Raw genomic sequence first — 15,822 nt, 5'->3', positions numbered from 1 at the left:
GAAACAGAACAAAACGGAGAAATCAAGAAACAGACTTTTAACTATAGAGAACAAACAGATGGTTACCCAGAGGGAAGTTAGGTAGTGAGATGGATGAAAATAAGTGAATGGGATTAAGAATTCACTTATCTTGAGCACTGAGTAATGCATAGAACTATTGAATTGCTATATTGTACACCTGAAACTAATAAAACATTGTATGTTAACAATACTGGAATTTAAAAATTACTTTTATTTTCTAATAGATGCAGTTAATTAAATGATATTAAATTTTTACTTTTGTGTCCAACAACCTTACAAAATTTTCTTGACTTTTCAACATAGAGGATATATCATCTGCAAATAATGAGTTATTTTTTAATTTCTTAAATTATTTTTGAATTGATTTTTCCTGTTTTTTCTCACTTGGACTGCCATTTAATATTGAATAGATTGATTGCAGGCTGGCTTCTTTGTTATCATTAAAGTTGGTCTTTGCTGTAGATGTTCTTAATCAAGTTAAGGAAATTCTCTTGTTTTGCCTGATTCTTTTTATCATGCTTAGGTGCTGAGTTGTATGAAATACTGCATTTATTGACTATATTTTTCCCTGTATAAAAAATTAATATATAATATTGCTTTCCTCCAACAAATTTATTAATTTTTTTAAAGGTTGATTTTGAGAAGAAAAAACATAGGGCAGAGAGGTATGGAATAGGAAATAAATACAAAGGCAAGCTATTTTGCTAATTTTTTTATAACTACAACAAATTAGTAGAGAGAATGACCTATACAAAACAATACAGAAATGGTTCAAAGACTGAGGTGTTCCTTTAACTAAGGCTGAAGATTTCAGTGTCTAGTATTGGGAGTTTAGGCTGTAGTCCTTGTTTTGGATGGATCACTGGATGCAGATCAGTCCATGCTTTTAACCAGTTTTAAACAGAAAAATGACTATTTGGCCCCGGTTGAAGTAGGTGAAGTTTGGTTTCATGGGTGAGGTAACTACCAAAGTTCCTCCCCACAATGCAGTGTCAGGTGGAGTTGAACTTCTTGTCACACTGTTTCTTAATATGGGCCACAGTGTCCTTCTGTATATTATATTTCTCCAGTGTCTCAGGAGTATACTCCACTGAGTCCTGTTTTATCTCCTCCAGCATATTGGTATTTTTTATCACGGCCTTTCAGTCTCCTTGTGAACCTGGGACTGAAGTACTGCCTACTCTCACTTGGGGGAGGGCTTGGCAATGCCTGGACCATGAGGCTCCCTGTTGCTATCAAAGCTGCGGTTCATCTCACTGTGGTATTATATTGAGTGACATTTATAAAATTTTCTAAGAGTAAGCATCCCTTGATTTCATGGGTTAACCCAAATTAGTTCTAATGAATTATCTTTTTTTATATTGCTGGCCTTCGATTGCCGATAGCTTTTTTCAGAAATTACTGCATCTGTAGTCCTGAGTGACATTGGCCTGCAATTTCCTCTACATTGTTTGTTTGCTTTTGGTCTGAAGCTTATGCAAGACTTATAAGATGAGCTATGAAATACTCTCCCCTTTTATTATGGAAGATGTTTTAAAGATTGAAATTAAAAGTTTCTTCGTAGTAGAACTTCACTGTAAAGCTCTTTCAGCCTTTAGGCTGAAAGTGATTCCAGAGAAAAGCATGTAAGTGCAGGAAGGAATGAAGAGTGTTAGAGGATTTTAGGTAAATATAAAGATATTTTATAAAATAAAATTTAAGTAAATAAAAATATAAAATGTAGGTATAGTTTAAAGTATTGCCTTTAAGAAACTCTTTACTGTGGTCTGTAGAGTTTAAATCATAAAAGTAAAACATATGACAATAATATCACAATAGGTGATAGAGTGGGTTAATGGAATTAAACTGCTGTAAGTTGCATTATTTTAAAAATTATTAATTAAACTGTGCTAATTATGGTAGTTAATACTAATTCAGGAATTTTTTAATAATATGTTAAGGTAATCACTAAAATAATTATTAAAATTGTATAACTTGAAATTGAATAAAGAAGGCATGTAATGTAATGAGCACTGGATATTATATACAGCTGATGAATTTACTGAACTCTACCTCTGAAACTAATAATACACTGTATATGTTAATCGAAAAAAAAGAAAGTGAATAATGTAAGGAAAAAATGGAATAATAAAACATTTGATTAATCCAAGATGCATTTAAAAATAAGTAAACAGAGCAGATGGGACAAATAGATAAATCATCAGAGGATCAACCTAAACCCATTTATACTAGTCATTGTATTACATTGAAATGGACTAAGCAATTCAGGTAAAACCCGGTGATAGGCAGACTAAATAAAAAACAAAGCCCAACTATATGCTCTTTATAAGCGCCGTACTTAAAATATAAAAGAGGTTGAAAATAATACAGTGGAGAAAGGTAAATTATACAAAGACTTCACTAAAAAAAAGTCAATTCAATAAGAAGATATAACAACTCTAAATTTATACACTTTCATTAAGATTAGCTTCTAAGTTGTTAATGCAGAGACTGAAAAAACTAAAAGGATATAGATAAAAATCCATGATCACTTTAACATATTTGTTCCATAAAGTGATGGTACAAGTCTAGAAAAGAGTAAGAATATTGTTATTGAAGAACATTAATCAACTTGACCTAGTTAACACATATAGGACATTCTCCACCCTAACCCCCCAAATGTGGAGTATACATTATTGTACTTAGGGAACTAGTTCATATACTGGACCATAAAGTAAATCTCACAAATTATCTCACAAATCTCAAGGAATTGTATTTATGTGCATAAATTCTGTGGCCACAGTGAATTATACTAGAAACCAGTAGTAGAGAGATTACTAGAAAATCCCCCAAATACTTTGAAAGTGAGCAACATACTATATATATATATATTTTTTTTTTAAAGATTTTATTTATTTATTTGTCAGAGAAAGAGAAAGCGCAGCCAGGGGGAAAGGCAGGCAGAGGGAGAAGCAGGCTCCCCGCTGAGCAAGTAGCATAATGCAGGACTTGATCCCAGGACCCTGGGATCATGACCCGAGCTGAAGGCAAATGCTTAACAGACTGAACCACCCAGGCATCCCAATAAGCAACATATTTTTAAATAATCTGTGGTTCAAAGCAGAAATTGCTATTTACATTAGAAAATATTTTGAAGTAAATAAAATGAAAATGTATTTCACAACTGGCGGTAAACAGTTAAATCAATGGTTAGAGGGAAATTTATAGCACTTAATGTATATATTGGGAAGGAAGGTTGAAAATCTATTTCTATTTCAAGATGTTAGAGAACAGACAGCAAATTAATAAACCTATTAATTGTAGAATGAAGGATAGGAGCGTGTTGGTGGCACAAGTTGGTTAAGCATCAAGTCTTGGTTTTGGCTCAGGTTGTGATCTCATGGTCATGAGCTCAAGCCCCATGTCGGGCTCCATGCTCCGTACAGAATCTGCTTAAGACTTTCTCTGTGTCTCCCTCTGCCCCATCCTCCCCCCTGCCTCTGGGCTCTCTTTCTCTCAAATAAATAAAATAAATCTTAAAAAAAAAAAAAGAATGAAGAATATGATAAAAATGTAAGTATGGGGTGCCTGGGTGGCTCAGCTGTTAAGCGTCTGCCTTCTGCTCAGGTCATGATCCCAGGGTCCTGGGATCGAGCCCCGCATCGGGCTCCCTGCTCAGAGAGAATCCTGTTTCTCCCTCTCCCACCCCCCCTTTTGGTGTTCCCTCTCTCACTGTGTCTCTCTCTGTCCAATAAATAAATAATATCTCTAAAAAAAAAAAAAAGAAGTAAGTAAAATAGGAGGGCAGCTGATTGGTCAGTTGGTAGAGCATGCAACTCTTGAGCATGAGGTCATGAGTTCATGCTCCACACTGGGCATAGACCCTACTTAAAGAAAAAAAAAATTTAAATTTACTTAAAAAAAATAGAAGTAAGTAAAATAGGAAACAAATGTATGAAAGTAAAAAATCAAATGCCAAAAATTGGTTATTTCTGCAGATATTACAGATATTAAAAAGTTACTAGCAAACTATCGTGTACAACTTAATATATTTGAAATTTTTAGTGAAATGGGCAAATTTCTTAAAAATCAGATGTGAACAAAATATACACAATATGAAATAGAAAATTTCTTCTTTTCTTTTCTTTTTTTTTTTAAGGCTCTTTGTGCAATGTGAGGGTTGAACTCACAAATCTGAGATCAAGAGTCACATGCTCTACTGACTAAGCCAGCCAGGAGCCCCTGAAATAGAAAATTCCAATAATCTTTTATCTATGAAGAAATGTAGTCCGCAAACCTTTCCTAACTATATGGCTGAATTTTCCTACATATTTAAGAAGAAATATCAGAAACACTTTTAAAGAATAGAAAAACAGGAAAAATCTTTTCTAGCTCATTTTATGAGCCAGCATAACATTGATAACAAAACCTGAATAGCATATTACAGGAAAAGAAAATTGCAGACTAATATATAGCATTGCACATGGAATGCAAAAACCATCAAAAGTACATTACTTAGTAGTGTCCAGTGATATATTAAAAAATATATAATGCAAGATAAACAGATGGATTTATGTCAGAAATTCAAAGCCGGTTTAACATTTGAAAAGATAATGTGTAACTCATTAACAGAAGAAAGAAAAAACTATGTAATAGAAGAAGAAAAATGTTTTCATAAAATTGAATATCTGTTTCTGATATTTTTTAATTGAGAAAGAATAAAGGGAACTTTATTGTGATAAAGGATATCTACACTAAGTCTTCAGCTGTTAACATATTTAATAGTGAAGTAGTGAATGTTTTTTCACTGACATTTGGGAATGAGACAAGAATGTCCAGTGTCGTCATTTGTTTTCAGCAGTTATTGTGTTACTCTACAGGCTGTTCAGAGGGTATGTGATATGTTCAAATTTACATTAATGTGAGTAGCACAGTTAGAGAGAAAACCAAGATCTCTCATTGTTCTTCATGTGATTTTTAGGTCTGCTGTTACATAAAGAGAATTGATATTGTGTAGTATGGTGGGTACTGCCAAGTTTATGAACATTAATAGAAAAACAGCTTCTTGGGGCGCCTGGGTGGCTCAGTCGTTAAGCGTCTGCCTTCGGCTCAGGGCATGATCCCGGAGTTCTGGAATCGAGCCCCACGTCAGGCTCTTCCGCTGGGAGCCTGCTTCTTTCTCTCCCACTCCCCCTGCTTGTGTTCCCTTTCTCACTGGCTGTCTCTCTCTCTCTCTCTCAAATAAATAAATAAAATCTTAAAAAAAAAAAAAAACAGCTTCTTATAAAATTATAACTTTACATTTTGTATTGAATTTATATTGAATTTTTAAAGAAGCCATTATGCATGTTCATTAGTAAACTTTGTTTTATCATTATTTCAAAGATTACAAGTGTTTTTAAATTATAAAATTTACTTTAATGTGAAACGGTTAAAAGTAGAGTTACACGATATTTGTCTTAAAAGGGACCAGAAAAATTTTTAATTCAAATACCTCTTTAGACAAATGAGGAAATTATCCTATTGTATTTCCTGTGCACTCCTCTGCCTTGTAATTTTTCTCATATGAGAAAGAAAGTTATCATAGGTGTAGGATAATTATTCTTAGGGATTTTGGAAGAGGCAGAGAGGGTGCCAAAGTCACAATAGTTAAATATGGCCAGAGGCACCTTTCTTTTAGGAACATCAGGGTGGGTGGTTCTCTTAGTTCTCTTGTTTATCAATTTTAAGAACTAATTTAAAGCTCCTGTACAAATTAGGATATATACATTCTAGATTAAAGGACTTTTTCTTTCTGTTTCACTTTTTTCCGTTAGAGACTGAAATGTGTTTCCACCAAGCTGTCTCCAGAAAGTAGAGAGGTTACTCTCCCCCTACCCTTCAAAATAAACAAGGATAACAGAAGCGATGATACTTTGAATATAGAGAGCCTGAGGGAGAGCTGTAAAATGAGTCACAGAGGAGTTAACAGCATCACTGCTTGGTGTACTGTTCAGACAGGCTTTAAAGCATAATGTGGGACTCTTGGCCCAACTTCCAAGAGGAAGGAGTTAAGAATAGAGGGATCAAGGTGGTAGCAGAGGACGGGTACTAATTAGCTGTCCTTTCCCATCATTCCAGCTGGTTGCAAAAAAGACAGATCTTTCCATTTAACCATTACATCTTGTAACTATAACTATTTTTTAGACAAATGGAGACAACAATGGTATTTTCCTATGCTGAAGTAGAAAAATATAGTAGAGAAAAAAAGAGTTCATCTCTATCAAATAAGAGGGGACTAGAAATATGCTGGATAAATTTCATAATGTATTTACTTTAGTGGTTTTAAATAGCAAGCAGAACTTTAGGCATCCAAATTTAATTCTCCCCAGTGTACTAAATAGGTACCTCTTCATTATAGATCTTCTTACCATGTTCTTTGTTAAAACAGTGAAACCAACTAAGACAATTTCAAGCAGAAAAAGCACTTGAATAAAGAACTTTGGAACACAGGATCCCAGCAAGATCTGAGAACCATGCTTGGAGGCTATGCAGGAGCCAATATAGATGCAAAATCAAATCACAAAAGTGGTTCCATGTTGGACAGAGGCACTATAGCAATACCATTGATGCTTATAGTAGCCATACATCTTGGTTTTTCTTGGTAATAATTAATAGTCATTTCACTTTCAGACGTGTCCCAGTTTGGACAATAAATTACGTGGTCACCATTCTGATGTTGGAACATTACTACTCCTGGAAAGCACATAAAGGTGCTCCTACTTCCAAGACTCATGCCAACATCGAGTTTACCTGCCCTTTGCTTCTTCCCACAGGCAGGTGGGCTGGCTTGCTTTCCCTCCCTTCTTTCGTTCGTTCATTTGTTCATTCATTCATTCATTCACTTTATATTTTAAGTCATCTCTACACCTAATGGTGGCTGGTACCTACAACCTTGAGATCAAGAGTTGCATGCTTTATCAGCTGAGCCAGCCACGTGCCTCTCCCTTCCCAGCCCCAGGCTTTAGATTCAAATTCTGAGATAAATTTGTCTGAATGATAGCACTTAGCTACTAAGGAGTCTGGGAATGTATCTCATTTTCCAGTTTCTGTAGGTAAGAGACTGCCTGAAAAGGTAGGGGTTTCCCCAAACATAAGAAAGAGTTTCGTAAGCTGGGCAGTCAAAAAATGCAGATATTGAGTATATTATGCTTCAGCGATTGTCCCATTTTGCTCCTTTCCTTGTGGTGTATTCAGTGCTGTCCTTTTCCTTTTAGGCTGGATAGACCTATTAAGCAGTTATTAAAGTGAGTTATGTATCTGCTCAAAGAGAATGTTATTGAAAGTGTAAAGTAATGTTTTTTTTGTTCTTTTTTTCCCCCTGTAAGCAAGGAAACTCCACTGGGTTGAAGGAAATAATATTTGCCATTCTCCCATCTTCATTATGTGAAAAAATTACTTGTCCCACTACAGAAGATAATTGATCTTAATAAAAAGCTAAAAAGTTGTAAGATTATTTGTTCAAATTTTTAAAGTTTGTGGAGTTCATGTAGCATGTGTAGTCAACCCTTAAGCATCTCTAAAACTGTCATTACATCTGGGTCTATTTTGGCAATACATACTTAAATTTTATTTGAATAACCTTTAGAAAAAATTCAGACCATATTTAGATCTGTTCTAAAGAGCTCCAGATAAGCTTTTTAGAAATAGTATTTCTGTTCATTTCTTTTGGTTTTGATTTTTTTTTTTTTTGGATAGAAAGAACACTTGGGTTATTTGTTAAACAACATGGATTTTATAAATCTTACGAGTTTATGTATCTTTTAACCTCTTTCAGTTTTACTTGTCCCAGTTTCATTGGAAGTTGTTATGATTAAGTAAAATAATGAATGTGCAGGTTTTTTTTAGGTTATCAAATACTTTTTAAATGTGAAGTGTTTCCTTATTGTAGTAATAAGACCTGCAGAATGTCATTAAGTATACTTTCTGTCTGGGAGAACAGGGTAGATGTCCCTGGCCCACCTGCTGACTGTTCCTCACATACCTAGAAAGAATGAGGGAATCCACATAAGGATGCCTCAAGGAACAGGATTGCCACTATAAGGGGATTACGATAAAGACCGATGGTGGGAACACCTGGATGGCACAGTAGGTAGAGTATATGACTCTTGATCTCTGGTTGTAAATTCAAGCCCCACGTTGGCTGTAGAGCTTTTTTAAAAAAAAAAAAAAAGTGGATTTTCTATGACTTTACAAAACATCTTTGTAGGATTTGAAAACTGAGGGGTTAGGGTCTAATGCAGTGGACACTAATTGGGAATTAGTTCTTCCAAGGTCCTCTTTATTTTCATTCTTCTATTGTGGGGTTCTTCTTGTACAGGGTTCTCAAGGTCTCCTGTACAGGATTTGTGTAAAACCAAGGAGTCATGGTAGCACCTTGATTACAACATTGAAACACATTGTGCTGAGAACCTTTATGATATTTGTCTTTTGTATTCTAACCATTATCATTCAGATTGAGTTTCTCATTCTTCTTTTTTCTTTATTTGTGCCCTAGATTTTTTAAATATCCCAGGAGGTAACTCTAGGGATAAAGATGTGGAAGTCAATGGAAAATTAACAAATGAATGATTAGGATTGAAATCTGGGTGTGTAGTTTTGAAAAGAACATTGCTTTACCTTGTTTCTCTTTAGCAAATTACACAGGATTTAGTCCTTAATTCTTTTTTTTTTCCGAAGATTTTATTTATTCATTTGAGAGAGAGACAGAGTACAAGCAGTGGGGAGAGTCAGAGAGGTAGAAGCAGACTCCCCACTGAGCCAGGAGCCCAAGGTGGGGCTCAATCCCAGGTCCCAGGGATCATGATCTGAGCCAGATTAACCATCTGAACCACCCAGGTGCCCCTAGTCCATGACTTTTTATCTCCTTATTTCATAGAAATATGAAGGAACATAAGAAAACTTAACAAAAACCTTGGAAGTTGTTTCCAGCTTTCTCAAGACTCATTTCCCAGTTTCAGAGGCACATTCTTCCAAAGTTTACTTTCTTTCAGATTTCTTTCTCACAGAAATGTCTTTTGCTTCCTTCCCCTAGCAGAACATAAAGTTGTTCTTTCCTCCATTTTTCTTTTCTGGAAAGAGCACCAATTCAGAACTTGTAAATTCCTAGGTGAAGTTTGAAATGTAAGCAAAGTAAACATTACTGAGATTAAAAAATTTTAGAGGCATATGTGCAATACCATAATATCTTACCCTATCTTAATAAAAATGAAGTTGGGAACGCTTGGGTGGATCAGTTGGTTAAGCGTGTGCCTTCGACTCAGGTCATGATCCCAGAGTACTGGGATCAAGTCCCACATCGGGCTCCCTGCTCAGCTGAGACCCTGCTTCTCCCTCTACCTGCTGCTCCCCATGCTTGTGCTCTCTCTGTGACAAATAAATATATAAAATCTTAAAAAAAAAAAAAAGAAGTTGAAAGGCATTACATAGTAACCTGCTAACATAGTAGTTAACATAAGTAACATAGTTAACATAAACCCAGATGCCTAGATTTTATACCACTCTTATATGGTTAATAAAGACGTTAAGATAGTTTATATATTTCTATCCAATAAGGATTTTTAAAAACAATTATAATGGTTCAAATTCCAAATCACAATGAAAATGCCATGTTTTAAAAGAAATTGTATTTGGAATTAAGTTTCCTTTTAAATGAATATTAAATGGGATATTTAGCTTTATACAGTATTGCAAAGGCCTTTCTTTCCTGCATTTCATTGCTCCCACTACTAGATAATCATTTTTGGATAGGCATCCAGTTGGTTGTCTTATAAATTTTGTTATCAAGGTTGAAGCCACCTAGAACAATAGTCTGATAGCAACATTTAGAGGCACTTTGTCGGACTGTTGTGCTGACCTTATCCTCTATGAGGTAGTGTCCCCATTTTTCTGGGTCAGTTCGTTTTTGTAAAGGACTAGAATTCCTTAGCCTAGGGAACAAGATTTAAAAACAAGAGAAACCACAATTTTAAAAAAGATCTTGGATTGTTCTTAGCATATATAATTATAGATTATAGTAACCTGTGTTAATTACAATTTTACTGCAAAAAAAAACCATAAAATTGATAGTTTGATTTATTAAAGCCAAATTAGGTTTTTCCCCCAAATCTAAAAAGAGTAAAGTCTCAGTTTTTTTAAAGAAATTTGTTTGAACACAAATTTATATTCAGAAGGATTAGCAAAGACCATGTTGTATTTCTCCTTTATTAAAAATTTTGATGCCAATAAATCAAATTTAATGGTACTGAGAAAGTGGTATAGGCTGCAGTATAATGGAATGTATGTATTACCTCTTTGTGGGTCAGCATCTAATGAATTCTGTGACAGTAGTCTTTTATCAGGACAGTCTCTGAAAGTTATTTAAGAGTGCTGTGAATCACTTAGGTTTCTTCCTTTGCTTTTTATCAGTATACAAGGTAGCCTCTGATTTTAATACATTTTATTTTTTTAACTAATAAAATTTCTTGAGAAATGGCTTTGTGATTTCATTTTGATATTTGGCTTTAGAAAACGTCTATCTTTATAAATTAATTTTGCCGAGGGGTGCCTGGCTGGCTCAGTCAGAGCGTGCAACTCTTGATCTTTATCTTGGGGTTGTAAGTTCAAGCCCCACATTGGGGGTAGAGATTACTTATAAAAAAGCTTTTTTTAAAACAAATTTATGTATTTATTTAGAGAGAGATAGAGCATGAGTGGGAAGGGGGGGAGAGGGAGAGAAAGAATCTCCATCAGACTCCATGCTGAGCATGGATCCTGATGTGGGGCTTGATCTCACAACCCTGAGATCATGACCTGAGCCCAGATCAAGAGTTGGACGTTTAATCAACTGAGCCATCCAGATGCCCCCCCATCTTCAAAAAGATTTTTTTTTGCAGAAAAATACTATACTTAAATATCTAAAATTCAGTTGAGAAATGACATCAAGGTGAAGTGACCTTTATATACTTCATTTGCAAGGACTGAAAAGTCTAAGACAAAATAGTGCTCAAATGAAAAGATTGTCAAGAGGCATTTCCTCATTTTTATAGCAGAATACTTGTGTCCTTTCTTTTTTAAGATTTTATTTATTTATTTATTTATTTATTTATTTATTTGACAGAAAGAGAGAAAGAGAGCACAAGCAGGGAGAGTGGCAGGCAGAGGGAGAGGGAGAAGCAGGCTCTCCGCAGATGCAGAGATGTGGGGTTCCATCCCAGGACCCTGGGATCATGACCTGATACAAAGACACTTAACCGGCTGAGCCACACAGGTGGCCCAATACTTGGGTTCTTAACATTCTTAGCCTTTTGCCACCTAATTGTCAGTGGATTGCAACTAAGTGGGAAAATTTGGCAGGGCAGTTAGCTCACCACAGGATGGTAGTAGCATTTTTATTCAATGAGATTTTTCCTTGGGAGAAATTTCTAGTAGCAGTATTTTGCCTTTCTAACGTGCAGGAAAGGGAATACAGGTACTGTGTTTTAGCTGTAAAAACTGCATTATGTAACTCATTATTTTAAAAAATTTGTGTCCTACCTTCTAAGGTAGGTAGTTTTTTTTCAGTATAAATGGAAAATGCTAAGAATCCTAAGCCTTGTGAAATGTAATTAAAATATAATGTATTTCTATATATTGTCTATTTAAACTTCTTAAATGTAACCCAAACCAGTGCCTCAAATTAATTAAAACGACCCTCTTTTTAGCAAAGTTAAAGTATATCAAAACTGGATTTGGGGCGCCTGGGTGGCATAGCGGTTAGGCGTCTGCCTTTGGCTCAGGGCATGATCCCGGCGTTATGGGATCGAGCCCCACATCAGGCTCTTCCACTATGAGCCTGCTTCTTCCTCTCCCACTCCCCCTGCTTGTGTTCCCTCTCTCGCAGGCTGTCTCTATCTCTGTCAAATAAATAAATAAAATCTTTAAAAAAAAAAACTGGATTAGACATTTTTGTTTTGTTTTGTTTTGTTTAGATTTTTATTTATTTATTTGACAGAGAGAGAAACAGCCAGCAAGAGTGGGGATACAAGCAGGGGGAGTGGGAGAGGAAGAAGCAGGCTCCCAGCATAGGAACCTGATGTGGGGCTTGATCCCAGAATGCCAGGATCACTCCCTGAGCTGAAGGCAGATGCTTAACAACTGAGCCACCCAGGCGCCCCTGGATTAGACATTTTGATATGACTGCTTATTAGTCATTTATTAGATTTTGTTACATGTTAAGTACATGTTATGTACTTGGAATAGAAAAGATGGGAAGATATGTATCAATGTCCTCGAGATAGTCTAGAAGGGAAAACATTTAGTTTTCAGTGAAAGTATTCCATATTTATGCATTTATATATGTGTGTGTTGACTTTCAATTTTGTAAACAAAAAATTATACCTGATATGAAACAGCCATGAATGACATTAAGCCCTCACCAAAAAAATTTAGAAACAAAGCCAACACTTAATATTATATTTGTGGACATGTATAAAATTAAGTCATTTATGAAAATGTCCATATATGTATTTGTAATAAACTTGGAGCAGAAACTTTTCTTTTCCTGTAAGTGTTTTGTCTTACTTTTTATTAAGAAAATTTTCAAATATACACAAAATCTAGAGTTATCAATATACATTTTTATTAAGCCCCTCAAATCTGTTTTTTGGTGCTTACCTAGATGGCTCAGATAGCATTTTTATTACTTTCTTAAAAACTTAAGAATGTTTAAAAAAATAGAGAAAAGCCCCTTGGTTTAAAGAGCCCTGTCATGGCTCCTGTGTGGCTCATCTGGTTAAGCGTCTGCCTTTGGCTCGGGCCCTCATCCCAGGGTCCTGGGATTGAGCCCCTCATGGGGCTCCTTGCTCAGTGGGAAGTCTGCTTCTCCCTCTGCTCCCCACCCCGCTCGTGTGTGCATGCGTGCTCTCACTCTCACCAAAATAAATAGAATCTTTAAGAAGAGAGAGAGAGAGAGAGCATTGAAAACAGAATGAAAATTTGAAACTTGGAATCTCTACTGGATCTTTCTTTAACTTTGTGATTTAGACCAAGTCATTTGCTTTTGTAAGCTTTTTGAGCTTTTCTTTTGGTGAGCTTCTTCCTTATTTGACATTTGGAGGTATATAACTAGCATGAAATTCACTCTTCTAAGCACAAAAAGGCTTTAGGTACTTGGGGGAAAATATATACACACACACATACACATATACGTATCCATATACGTATTCTGTCCATCTTATGGCAATGAGGTAGCTTTCTGTTTGTTCCATCCTTAGAAATCGTTATAGTTGATGAAACCATAGTCGTATAAGCTTATATAAATTCATGAAACATTGTGGAATGAAGATAAAGCATCCTTTTGTAGGGATGTGTCTTGGCTCCAGATATTACTGTTATTTTTATAAAATTTGTCCTTTTTCAGGTTAGACGCTCCCTGGTATTTTTATGGAATCACTGCATAAATTAATACTGTGATTACTAACTAATCAATTGCTGTCATATTTTTCTTTAAATATGACTTTCACTGTGGTGTTACACATTTCTGAAACCTTCAGATTTCTACCTAGTACCCTTCCCTGTCAATTACAAGCTACTTTTACTTGTCACCTATTCGTGTTACCTGTTGTTCTCTCATATGGATCACGTACTACACGGAATATGTCGCTTTAGTTGCACCAGAACATACAATACTCACATCTTTGCCTTCTTATATATTGCTGTTATCATTTAAAATTATTTTTTTGAAATTCTGTAATAAATTTAGCAGTTAATATGTACAAGCTACATGGGATGAGCATACTTACAGTGTGTTAATCTACATAGAATACATGCATTAAGACATACTGGAGTGATGGGGACAGCTGTGATATATGGCTCCTAAAAACTTAGAAATATAGTTCTGTGAGATTTAAACTAATAAACTTCATTTTAACAAGGATTATACTTAGCTGTCTGTGGAATAAATGGAATATTTTTATGTTAATTATAACTTACTAGGTGTGTAACTTAACTATCAAAAAGGTATTTTAGGGAGGACTAAAATGTAATCAGAATATAGTAAGCATATATATTTGCTCCTGTTTAGAGATTGGAAGGGAAAAAAAGATTCAGTTTAGGTTAAAATAGATACAGAAGGAGGAAATACGAAGAGCCAGAGTTGACTTTGCCCTTCCAGGCACTGTCTGCAGTACAGATTACCCTCTTTAACTATTGTGGCTGATTATTCATTTGTGTTTATTTTGCATCATTCGTGTTTATCAAGTAAAATTTTTATTATAATTTGATTTCTTAAGTAGCTTTTCTAAGGAAAAGAGCTAATGTTAATCATTTTTAAATAATAAATTTGCATTGTTTTTTGTATCACTATCAATGAGCTTGATTAATGTCTGTCCCAAAGAGGAAGATGTAGTATCAGTGTGTGTACAAGAACACATTTCTGAGTTTGTAACACTGAAAATTAGACTGTGCATTTTGGTCACTTTGCCAGCTTAACGAACACCCATGATGGCTTAGGGAGATAGCCAGCTGGCATTGCATGGTAAAAATAAGTATTTTGGGGCGCCTGGGTGGCTTGGTCGTTAAGCATCTGCCTTCGGCTCAGGGCGTGATCCCAGTGCTCTGGGATTGAGCCCCACATCGGGCTCCATGCTCTTCTGGGAGCCTGCTTCTTCCTCTCCCACTCCCCCTGCTTGTTTTCCCTCCCTCACTGGCTCTCCGTCTCTCTGTCAAATAAATAAAAAAAATCTTTTTTTAAAAAAAAATAAGTATTTGGTTTGCAACGCTAAAATTTGTATGGAACCGCAAAGACCCTGAATAGCAAAAGCAATCTTAAAAAAAGAAAAGAAAAGCTGGAGGCATCACAATTCTGGACTTCAAATTATATTATAAAGCTGTAGTAATAAAAACAGTATGGTACTGGCACAAAAATAGACACATAAAGCTATGGAACAGAGTAGAAAACCCAGAAATAAACCCACAATTATATGGTCAATTAATGTTCAACAAAGCAGGAAAGATTATCCAATGGGAAAAAGACAGTTTCTTCAACAAATGGTGTTGGGAAAACTGGACAGCAACATGCAAAAGAATGAAACTGGACTACCTTCTTACACCATTACCAACAGCGAATTCAAAATGGATTAAAAACCTAAATCTGAGAGGCACCTGGCTGGCTTAGTCAGAAGAGCATGCAACTCTTGATCTCAGGGTTCAAACCCAACATTGGGTGTGGAGATTGCTAAAAGAAAATAATAATAATAATAATAATAAAAAGGCCTGCCACATGTGACACCTGAAACCATAAAAACCCAAGATGAGAGCACAGGAAACTTCTTTGACATAGGCCATAGCAACGTTTTCTAGATACATCTCCCGAAGTAAGGGAAACAAAAGCAAAAATAAACTATTGGGACTATGTCACCATAAAAAACACGGTAAAGGAAGCAATCCGTAAAACTAAAAAGCAGCCTATGGATTGGGAAAAGATATTTGCTAATGACATATCCAATACAGGGTTAGTATGCAAAATAATAAAGAACTTATACAACTCAACACCCAAAAATACCAAATTAAAAACTGAGCAGAATACATGAACTGATCTTTCTCTAAAAAAGACATCCAGATGGTGAACAGACACATGAAAAGATGCTCTTCATCATTTATCATTAGGGAAATGCAAATCAAAACACCAATAAGAGATCACCTCACACCTTTCAGAATGGTAAAATCAACAATACAAGAAAAATAGGTGTTGGCAAGGATATAGAGAAACGGGAACCCTCTTGCACTGTTGATGGGAATGCAAACGTTTGAACAGCCACTGTGGAA

At 35.4% G+C, this 15,822-nt stretch overlaps 1 protein-coding gene and 1 pseudogene across 5 annotated transcripts in view; one reads left to right on the top strand and one right to left on the bottom strand.

Moving 5' to 3' along the window:
* JMJD1C (jumonji domain containing 1C) overlaps positions 1-15,822 on the top strand; it is a 272,649-nt gene that overhangs the window by 122,258 nt on the left and 134,569 nt on the right. The window lies entirely within an intron of this gene.
* LOC105239453 overlaps positions 908-15,822 on the bottom strand; it is a 33,132-nt pseudogene continuing 18,217 nt past the window's right edge.

The sequence above is a fragment of the Ailuropoda melanoleuca genome, chromosome 6 (assembly GCF_002007445.2).
Source record: "Ailuropoda melanoleuca isolate Jingjing chromosome 6, ASM200744v2, whole genome shotgun sequence".
NCBI classification, from domain to species: Eukaryota; Metazoa; Chordata; class Mammalia; order Carnivora; family Ursidae; genus Ailuropoda; species Ailuropoda melanoleuca.
This window is presented reverse-complemented; position numbering and strand designations above follow the sequence as displayed.